The sequence below is a fragment of the Miscanthus floridulus genome, chromosome 11 (genome assembly GCF_019320115.1).
Source record: "Miscanthus floridulus cultivar M001 chromosome 11, ASM1932011v1, whole genome shotgun sequence".
Lineage (NCBI taxonomy): Eukaryota > Viridiplantae > Streptophyta > Magnoliopsida > Poales > Poaceae > Miscanthus > Miscanthus floridulus.
Window position 1 is genome coordinate 71729117 of NC_089590.1, and position 8902 is coordinate 71738018.

Sequence of the window (8902 nt, forward strand, 5' to 3'; positions counted from 1 at the left end):
AGACAACTACACAATTTACTATAATTTATCAAAGTTCAGCTAAAAACTATATTGAATAAACATTTACAATCTACGCGGCTCGGCCCAGCGAGCGGCAGGCGCACACCACGCGAGCGTGCGGGCGCAGCGGGCGTGAGCGAGTGGCGCGAGCACGCGGGCACGGACGCGAACGCGCGTGGCAGGCCGGCCCATGGCGGGGCGCGGCACTAGCGCGAGCTGGCCCAGGTGGCCAAGTGCGGATGCAAGCGCGACGAGCACGGGAAGCTGGCCTAGGCGGCTGCGGCTCGGCTGCGTATTTCAGTGTATCCACCGAATTATTTTTCTACAAGAAAATGGCCCTAAAACACATATGACGCAGGGATGACGTCATGCTGATGTCAACAAGCTAATAACAGCAACAACGCATCGCCGGCTGCTCTGCTCTGCTCGGGCGTGGTTCCGTCGGCCGTGGAGAGGTCGCTATAGGGCGGTAGAGCTTCGAAAGAGGTGAGCAAAGCGATAAGCAGATGGAGGAGAGGCTAGCAGTGCACTGAATTGGAATGGCAAACTCTGGTTCCGTGGCTTGTGGACGGCGCAGACCACCCTGGTCTTATGGAGCAGGCAGAGTGGTGATTTCAATTTGAAGCTCTGTGCAGTAGTCTGTGCAGCGAGGTGGGGACGGTTGCGTGGCTAGCTACCTAGCGGAGCCAAGGATGCGACGAATTTTATTAAAGTGCTGCGGTCACTGTGAATTGAAGGAAGGAGGTCCCACTAGTCATGGCGACAGCGGAGACAGGGGCTTTGGAACGGCTTGGCTCGGCACACACGGAGCTGTCAATGCCAAGTACCAACGCCCACGAACGACAAGGACAGCGAGGTATGCTCCAGGTGGCTGTCTACACGGTCGACCCACAAGGCAACGAAGCTCAGGCCTACGTCACCACGGACGGTGCCGGTAAGGAACCAGAGCGCGATGCGACACCGAAGTGACGGTGGCAGCAGGCGGTCGTACCACGCGAGTGCAGCCGCGGCGAGTCAACAGGACCAGTGCCAGGCGTGGCGATGGGTGGCGTGTAGCGCGACCAAGGTACCATGCGATATGATGGCGAGGCAGAGCTAACAAGACCTGTGCATAGTGCGCTTGCATGCAGTGGCAGGCAGCCGAGGCAGTAGTGGTGACCGCGGCCAACGCAGCACCATTTGAAATAGGTGACATGCACAGTTTTTAAAGCTGTCGCAAAATCCTAACCAATGGTCCAAACACCAAACCAATTCTTTTAGACGTAAGAGGGTACGTAAGGCTACCAACCCATGCCACGACATCATGCTACTTCTTAAGCCGATTTCCCTACAAAGCTTACCAAACATGGCTTCGTCGACCCCTTTACAAACTTCACAAAACGACTTAAACTTCGAACGGTTTCGCTTCGAATTCCAATCCTGACCTACTAGATGTACTAGCTAGCTATCCTCATCCTCGACCACACCATCATTGACTACAAAGCACGTACCACAAATTTTATTAAAGCTCGCATAAACGTTCTACAGCATTTTTATCCGATAACAATTTGCTTAGCATACTAACGATGTAAAGCGACATGAAATGTTACATTTGTTTCACGTTTCGGATAAACATTTCAAGTGTCATATTTGATTTATACTCCAAATTACACACATGTACAAACAAGTATGATGCTCATGTAGTGTTTTAGCAAAATAGTACAATATAACACCGATGGTGCTACACCCCCTCTGGTAATGACAGCTGAAGTGCAAGGTTCCAGCAATGTACCTCAGCACCCTCTTCACGGCCACCATGTGTTCTGTAGTCGGGTTCTCCATGAACCGACTGATGTACCCCACCGAGTACGCCAGGTCCGGTCTTGAGTGTACCAGTAACGGAGGGAACCCACAATGCTCCTATACTTTGTGGCATCAACAGCAAGAGCAAAGCTGGACTTATTGAGCTTAAGTCTGGACTCCATGGGGTTTGACTTGGATTGCATCCAGTCAGGCCAGCGCCTTCTAGAATCTTTGCAGCATAGGCGCTTTGATAGACTGTGCTGTTGCTCCCCATCTGCGTCACCTCCAGCCCGTGGTAGTAGCACAGAAGCCCGAGGTCGCTCATCTTGAATGTCACCTTCATTTCCTCCTTGAAGGTGCTGATGTCTCGTGGATCCCCTCCGGTGATACCAGATCATCCACATAGACACCCACGATGAGGCGGCATGCGCCCACACCGTGGAGGTAGACAACATGCTCCGACGTGCTCCGTCGGAACTCGAGCTTCATCAGGGACTCATCGAGCTTGGAGTACCATGCTTGTGGGGCTTGACGGAGTCCGTAGAGGGCCTTGATCAGGTGGTGCACCTTCATTTCTTGGCCCTTTAGCATGAACCCCGATGGCTGCTCGACGTAGACATCCTCCAGAAGCTCACTATTCAAAAAAGCGGACTTGACGTCCATATGGTGGACAACCCACCCTTCGCTTGCAACGAACGCTAGCAGCAGCCTCATGGACTCTAGGCGTGCCACCGGGGCAAATACTTTGTTGAAGTCGATGCCCTGGCGCTGGATGTACCCCATGGCGATGAGTCAGGCTTTGAACTTGGTGACGAGCCTAGCTTCATCCCGCTTCGTGTTGTAGACCCACTTGAGGCCGATTGGACACACCCCTAGTGGTGGGTCAATGAGCCTCCAAGTGTCGTTCGCCTCAATAGAGGTGAACTTGTCAAGCATGGCGTGGCGCTAGTTCTTATGTTCCAGCGCCTCCTTGAACGATGCCGGCTTAGCCTCGCTTGCCAATAGCAACTGCTCCTCCATCTGCCGTGCGGCGAAACCCGACGGTGTGGCTGGCTTGAGCACATTGTCGATGATGTGGTACCAAAGTGGGGCGTCATCATCGTGGTCCGCATCCAGTAGCTACGACGCGTCGGCACCTAGTAGTGACACGAACTCCACCGAGTCCACGTCCTGCAGTGGGGGTGTTCCTGGTGTTGTGCTCTAGTACCTTGCACTAGTGAGGCATGGGCTGACGATGCTCCAAGTGCCATGTTCCCTATGCCATGAGCCAATGAAGCATGGACTGATGATGTCGGCGAGGCCAAAGGTGTAGCAGCAGCTCCTGCCAATGAAGTCGTGCTCAATGTCGTTGTCGTGGTGGTCGATTCGAGCAGTGGCAGGTGTTCAACGACAAAGTCATCCACCTCACTACGCTGGTGAAAGCTCTAGTTTGGTTTTGGTTAATTGATGAAACCCTAAGTGCTAACCTAGTTTATCAAGATGATTATGAGATAGGTAGCACTACTCCAAGTGATGAAGCAATGGCGAAGATCATGACAATGGTGATGGCATGGTGATGGTCAAATGCTTAAACTTGGAAAAGAAGAAAGAGAAAAACAAAAGGCTCAAGGCAAAGGTATAAAATGTAGGAGCCATTTTGTTTTAGTGATCAAGACACTTAGTGAGTGTGATCACATTTAGGATTGATAGCCGTACTATTAAGAGGGGTGAAACTCGTATCGGAATGCGGTTATCAAAGTGCCACTAGATGCTCTAACTCATTGTATATGCATTTAGGATCTAGTGGAATGCTAACACCCTTGATAATATTTGGCGCTTTCAGAAAAATGAAATGTCTATTTTCTTTTACGCCGGATGCAAAATTCTTGGTGGTTGGCACATTTAAGCAAGGGTGAAGAAGTTAGAGTTGAAATGGAGTTGGTCGAAATGATGCTGGTGTCTGTCTACTGACCGGACGCTAGGTCACTCAGCGACCAGACGCTGAAAGGCTGCGTCCGGTCAAGCTGTCAGACGGCACAGTGGGTAGGGTTGAGCACCGGACGCTGGTCTGTGTCCGGTCAAGGTGGACCGGACGCATCCGGTCGAAAAAACATGCCTCGGGGAGCTTACTAGAAACGACCGGACGCTGGGGCTTCAGCGTCCGGTCAGTTCTGACCGGAGCGTCCGGTCAGCTTCGTAGCCGTTGAAATCTGACGAACAGCGTTTGAAGCTGGTGACGCGTGGCATCCATCGGGCGACCGGACGCTGAGGGCCAGCATCCAGTCAGTATGACCGGAGCGTCCGGTCAGAGCGCGTTTTGCCCAGTGAAGGGGTATAATGGCTCTATTTGATGGGGGCTCTATTTATAACCCCATGGCCGGCTCAAGGGAGAACTCTTGCACATTTTCATTGACATAACAACCTTGTGAGCTTAGCCAAAGCCCTCCCACTCATCTCCATCATTGATTCATCATCTTTGTGAGACTGAGAGAGAATCCAAGTGCACTACTTGAGTGATTGCATCTAGTGGCACTTGGTATTCATGTTGCGCTGCGGATTTCGCTTGTTTCTCTTGGTGGTTGCCACCACCTAGACGGTTGGAGCAGCGGTGAAGGATCGGCACGAGTTGGTGATTGTTCGTGGCCGCCTTCGGTGATTGTGAGGGGAGATGTACCTTTCCCGGCGGAGCACCGAAAGGTAACTCTAGTAAATTGCTCGTGTCATTGAGTTACCTCACTTGTGGGTCGGTTCTTGTGGTGTCCTATCGTGTGGATGAGGTTTGTGAAACACCTCTTAGCCGCCAAACCACCAAGTGTTGGTCGACACAACGAGGATTAGCGTGTTGGCAAGCACGTGAACCTCGGGAGAAAAATCGGTTATCTCTTGTCATTTGCATTCTCCCGGTGATTGGCTCAATCTTCATCTTGTGATTGGTTCACTCCACGACCTGGCGGTATAATCGTATCACTTACTCATTTACATTTCCACAAACTAGATATAGCAAGCTCTTTAGTGTAATTAGAATTGAGAGCTTGCCTTGTGCTTTAAACATATCTAGTGGACCTCTTTAGTGTAGCATTTGTGAGAGCTCTTAGTGAGTAGTGGTCAAGTAGATTGTGTGCCAATTGATCATTGCAACTAGAATTATTGGATAGGTGGCTTGCAACCCTTGTAGAGCAAGAGCAAGTTTGCATTTCGCTATTTGTCTTACTAATCAAATTGCTCTAGTTGATTTGTAGTTTTTAAATAGGCTATTCACCCCCCCCCCTCTAGCCATATTAGGACCTTTCAGCTGGCCCTAGGTCTAGAGCCACTGCGTCGCCTCCTCGAACACCAGGTCGTGGCTGACATGCACACGTCGGGTCACTGGGCCATACACCCGATACGCCTTGGAGCCAGGTTCATAGCCAACGAAGATGGTGCGCCTGCTCCTGTCGTTGAGCTTCTTCACGTTTGGCATTGTTACCTTCATGTGTGCGATGCAACCAAACGTGCGTAGGTGTTGAACGCTAGGGACGCTGCCGGTCTAGAGCTCATAGGGGTCTTGCCACCCATGCTCTTGGATGAGGATCGATTGAGCAGATAGATGGCCGTGGTGACCGCCTCGCCCTAGAATTTGCCTAGGAGCCCCTTTGCCTTTAGCATGCTCCAGGCGGTCCCGACCATGGACTGGTTGCGGTGCTCGATGACGCTGTTTTGTTGAGGGGAGTATGGCACCATCAACTTGCGATAAAGTCCTAGCTCAACTTAGTACTGCTCGAAGTCTTTCGCTAGGAATTCTCCTCCTCTATCTGTGCGGAGTGCACGAACCAGCTTGCCCGACTTGCGTTCCACGACTACCTAGATGCGCTTGATCACCACGGGCACAGCATCCTTGCTGGGAAGCAGAGACAGCCACATGTACCGAGAGCAGTCATCGACGAGTAGGAGAAAGTACTGATTTCCACTCGGTGTCGGCAGCGTGATAGGTCCACAGAGGTCGCGCGTGGAGCAGCTGCAACACCTCCGATGAGCGCCCAAGGGCGCGCTACAGGAACGGGGACCACCGGTGCTTGCCAGCTAGGCAGGCTTCGCACACCTGCTCCACCTGGGTAAGCAGGGGCAGTCCATGGACAAGGCCATCCCTGCCCATCTTGCGCAGCACGGCGAAGTGGAGGTGGCTGAAGCGGGCGTGCCACACCCAGGCTTCCTCGTCGCCCCGCGCCGCTAGGCAGACCGGCCGTGCGATGTCGACGTCGAGCACGTAGAGCCGCCCTGGGTTGCGGTGAATCTTGGCAAGGAGACACCGCTCCTCGTCACAAACCTGCATCACGCCATCTTCTACCAGCACTTGGTACCCAATCTCATCGAGTTGGCCGACAAAGATGATGTTGGTGGTGAGGCGGGGCAGGTAGTAGACGTTGGTGATGGCGCGGTGCTCACCGTTCTTGCAGGACAGTAGGACGGTGCCGATCCCCTCGATGCGGGCGATGGATCCATCCCTAAGCCAAACGGAGCCGATGACGCCGGTGTCGATGCTAGAGAAAGCCGCCCACGCCCTGGACATGTGGTTCGACGCGCCCGTGTCCAGGACCCATCACTTTAGGTCCCGGTCGCCAAATTCATCGAAGGCAGCGGACACCTTGCTCTCGGTGAAGTGGAGCTGGTTGTCATGACAGATTAGCAGCAGGGTCGCCGTACTTGTCTCCAGCGTCGGCGGCTTGATTTGGGGATAAATCCTGTCCTCCTGCTCACAGCCAACTGCAAGGAGTAGAGTGGGCTCATCATCCTAGGTCACATGGGCCTGCTCTACCTTCTTCTTGCTTCGACAGTCCTTGGCCCAATGGCCTTTCTTCCCGCAGGCCTTGCACGCGTCGTCGGGGATGGTTTGGCTCGAGTTCGAGCCAACCCGTGAGTCGCTGCCGCGACCACGGCCTCTTCCCCGACGTTTGCTGTGGCCACCGGAGCTCGATCCGCCGCAGCCAGAGTCCTTGTCCCGCTTCTTGTAGCGCTCTAGCCACTGCTCCTCCATGAGCAATAGTTTGCCGGTGATGTCCTGGGCCAGCGACAGTTCGTCATCGGTCGCCGCCTTGAGCCGCCTAGTGACCTCCTCGACGGAGAGTGTGTCGATGTCGAGGAGGGTCTCGATGGAAATTACGAGTTACTTGTACCTTGGTCAAGCGACGCGGAGGTACATGGCCACCACCTTCGGCTCCGACTCTGGGTCACCGAGGATCGCCAGCCTCTGCACGATGTTGGAGAGGCGTAGGGCAAAGTCCTCGATGGACTCCTCATCGTGGAACGTGATCTGCTCGTACTCAGCACGGAGACTCTACGTCGTCCACTTTCTCACGCACTCGTCATCGATGCGCATCGAACGGATCGCCTCCCATGCCTCCTTGGCTGACGGCTTGGTCGCCAGGGTGGGCACCATCTCTGGGGGCACGCCAGAGCAGATCGCCTCCAGCGCGGTTCGGTCATCGAGGAACTCGCCGTCACCGGACTCGATGATGTCCCACAAGTGACGCGCCTGGAGCTTCAGCTTCATCAACGACGACCATGAGTCGTAGTTGGTCTTGGTGTGCTGCGTCCAGTTGCTGGACCCGTTGGTCTCGCGGATCACGCGCTCGATCACGACCTTGCGTGGACGGTGCGTTCGCGAACGGCGGGCGTCGCGGGTCCGCGAACGTCGCAACGACGAGCGGCTTGAAGATGGCATGCGTGGTGGAGTTTTGCTGCCGGAGCCACTACCCTTCTCCTTCGTGCCCGCCGCCGGTGGCGAACGGCCTCGACCCTTCGGCGACGTCATGGCGGCGCGCTAGGCCCTCTCTCACAGCTCCGATGCCAATTGTTAGCTCTGAACCAACGTTCCTGATGACCGGCGAGCTCGCGATGACAATCGCAGGAACATAGAAACACTCAAACTCAAGAACGCTTGGAACTCAGATTTGGTGTTGCCAAAAAACCGCAATGTTTTCTGATCTTCGTTTCTCCTTTTTATTGTGCAATACAAAGAGCAAAGCTCTTGGTGGCTGGCCGCACACCATGCTCACGACGTGTCCATCCCCACGTCCGTGATGTTCATCTAGAACCAATCGCCTAGGTACATGCGCGAGCTATTCTCGATGCCACTATCTCCTATGTGCACGGCGACCACAAATAAGTGCTCGTGTGCATGCAGAACTAACTGAATGACAAAGCAACTAACTCGTCTAAGTGAATCCTATGAAAAAGAGTTACTAACAAAAAGAAATGTGCTCCTTAATTCAATCAAATAATTGTTGCGCTTTCATGAAACCTGAAACCAATAAATGCTCATTGTTTATTGATTCCCTGTCCATTGCAGAGTGGAGTATGGGAAGAAGCAGGAGGCCGGGGTCGTGTCTCAGCGACTCTACGCTGCATTCACAGCTATCCAGAAAAGGTCTCACGAGGACAGCATGGGATGGACGTTTCACCTAACTTAGAGGATGTTCAGGGTCTTCTAAAATTCCTGTAGTATGGAATATTTAGATACACGTATAAAATATTAAATATAGACTAATTATGAAACTAATTATATAAATTACGACTAATTTACTAGACGAATCTTTTAAGCCTAATTAGTTCATGATTTGACAACGGATTGCTACAGTAACATGTGCTAATGACATATTAATTAGACTTAAAAAATCATCTCGCAAATTAGCCTCCATTTATGTAATTGGTTTTGTAATTAATCTATATTTAATACTCTTTATTGATATCTAAATATTCAATGTGATATGGATTTTAGGAGCCACTAAAAAAACCAAACACTCCCTTAGCAGCTTCTATCACATGCTGATTCAGCTCTACAACTCTTATTTCCGTTTCCTAAACAAATCTCAATTCTATCAACAGCCATTTGTCGTGCAGCGCGCGCGCACATCATATCATTACTCTGGGATCAGAGGTATTGGGCACACTGTTAGTGTGTAAATAAAGTGGATCTATCTTGCCTGTGTAGCCGTGTCCCAAACTATATTCGTCGGTCGTATTTGGCTTATAAGTCATGATTTATCAGTCAATGAACAATATTTTTCTCTTATACCAAACCAGACAACCGTACCTTCAGCCATGGCTTATAAGCCAAACCGGCCCAAACGAACAGGTCGTGCCATAAACACTGTGTACATATGTG

At 52.1% G+C, this 8902-nt stretch overlaps 1 pseudogene; it reads left to right on the forward strand.

Annotated features, from left to right (window-relative positions):
• Positions 1-8207, forward strand: part of LOC136492177 (branched-chain-amino-acid aminotransferase 5, chloroplastic-like) — a 32745-nt pseudogene extending 24538 nt beyond the window's left edge.
• Positions 8208-8902: the final 695 nt, after the last annotated feature.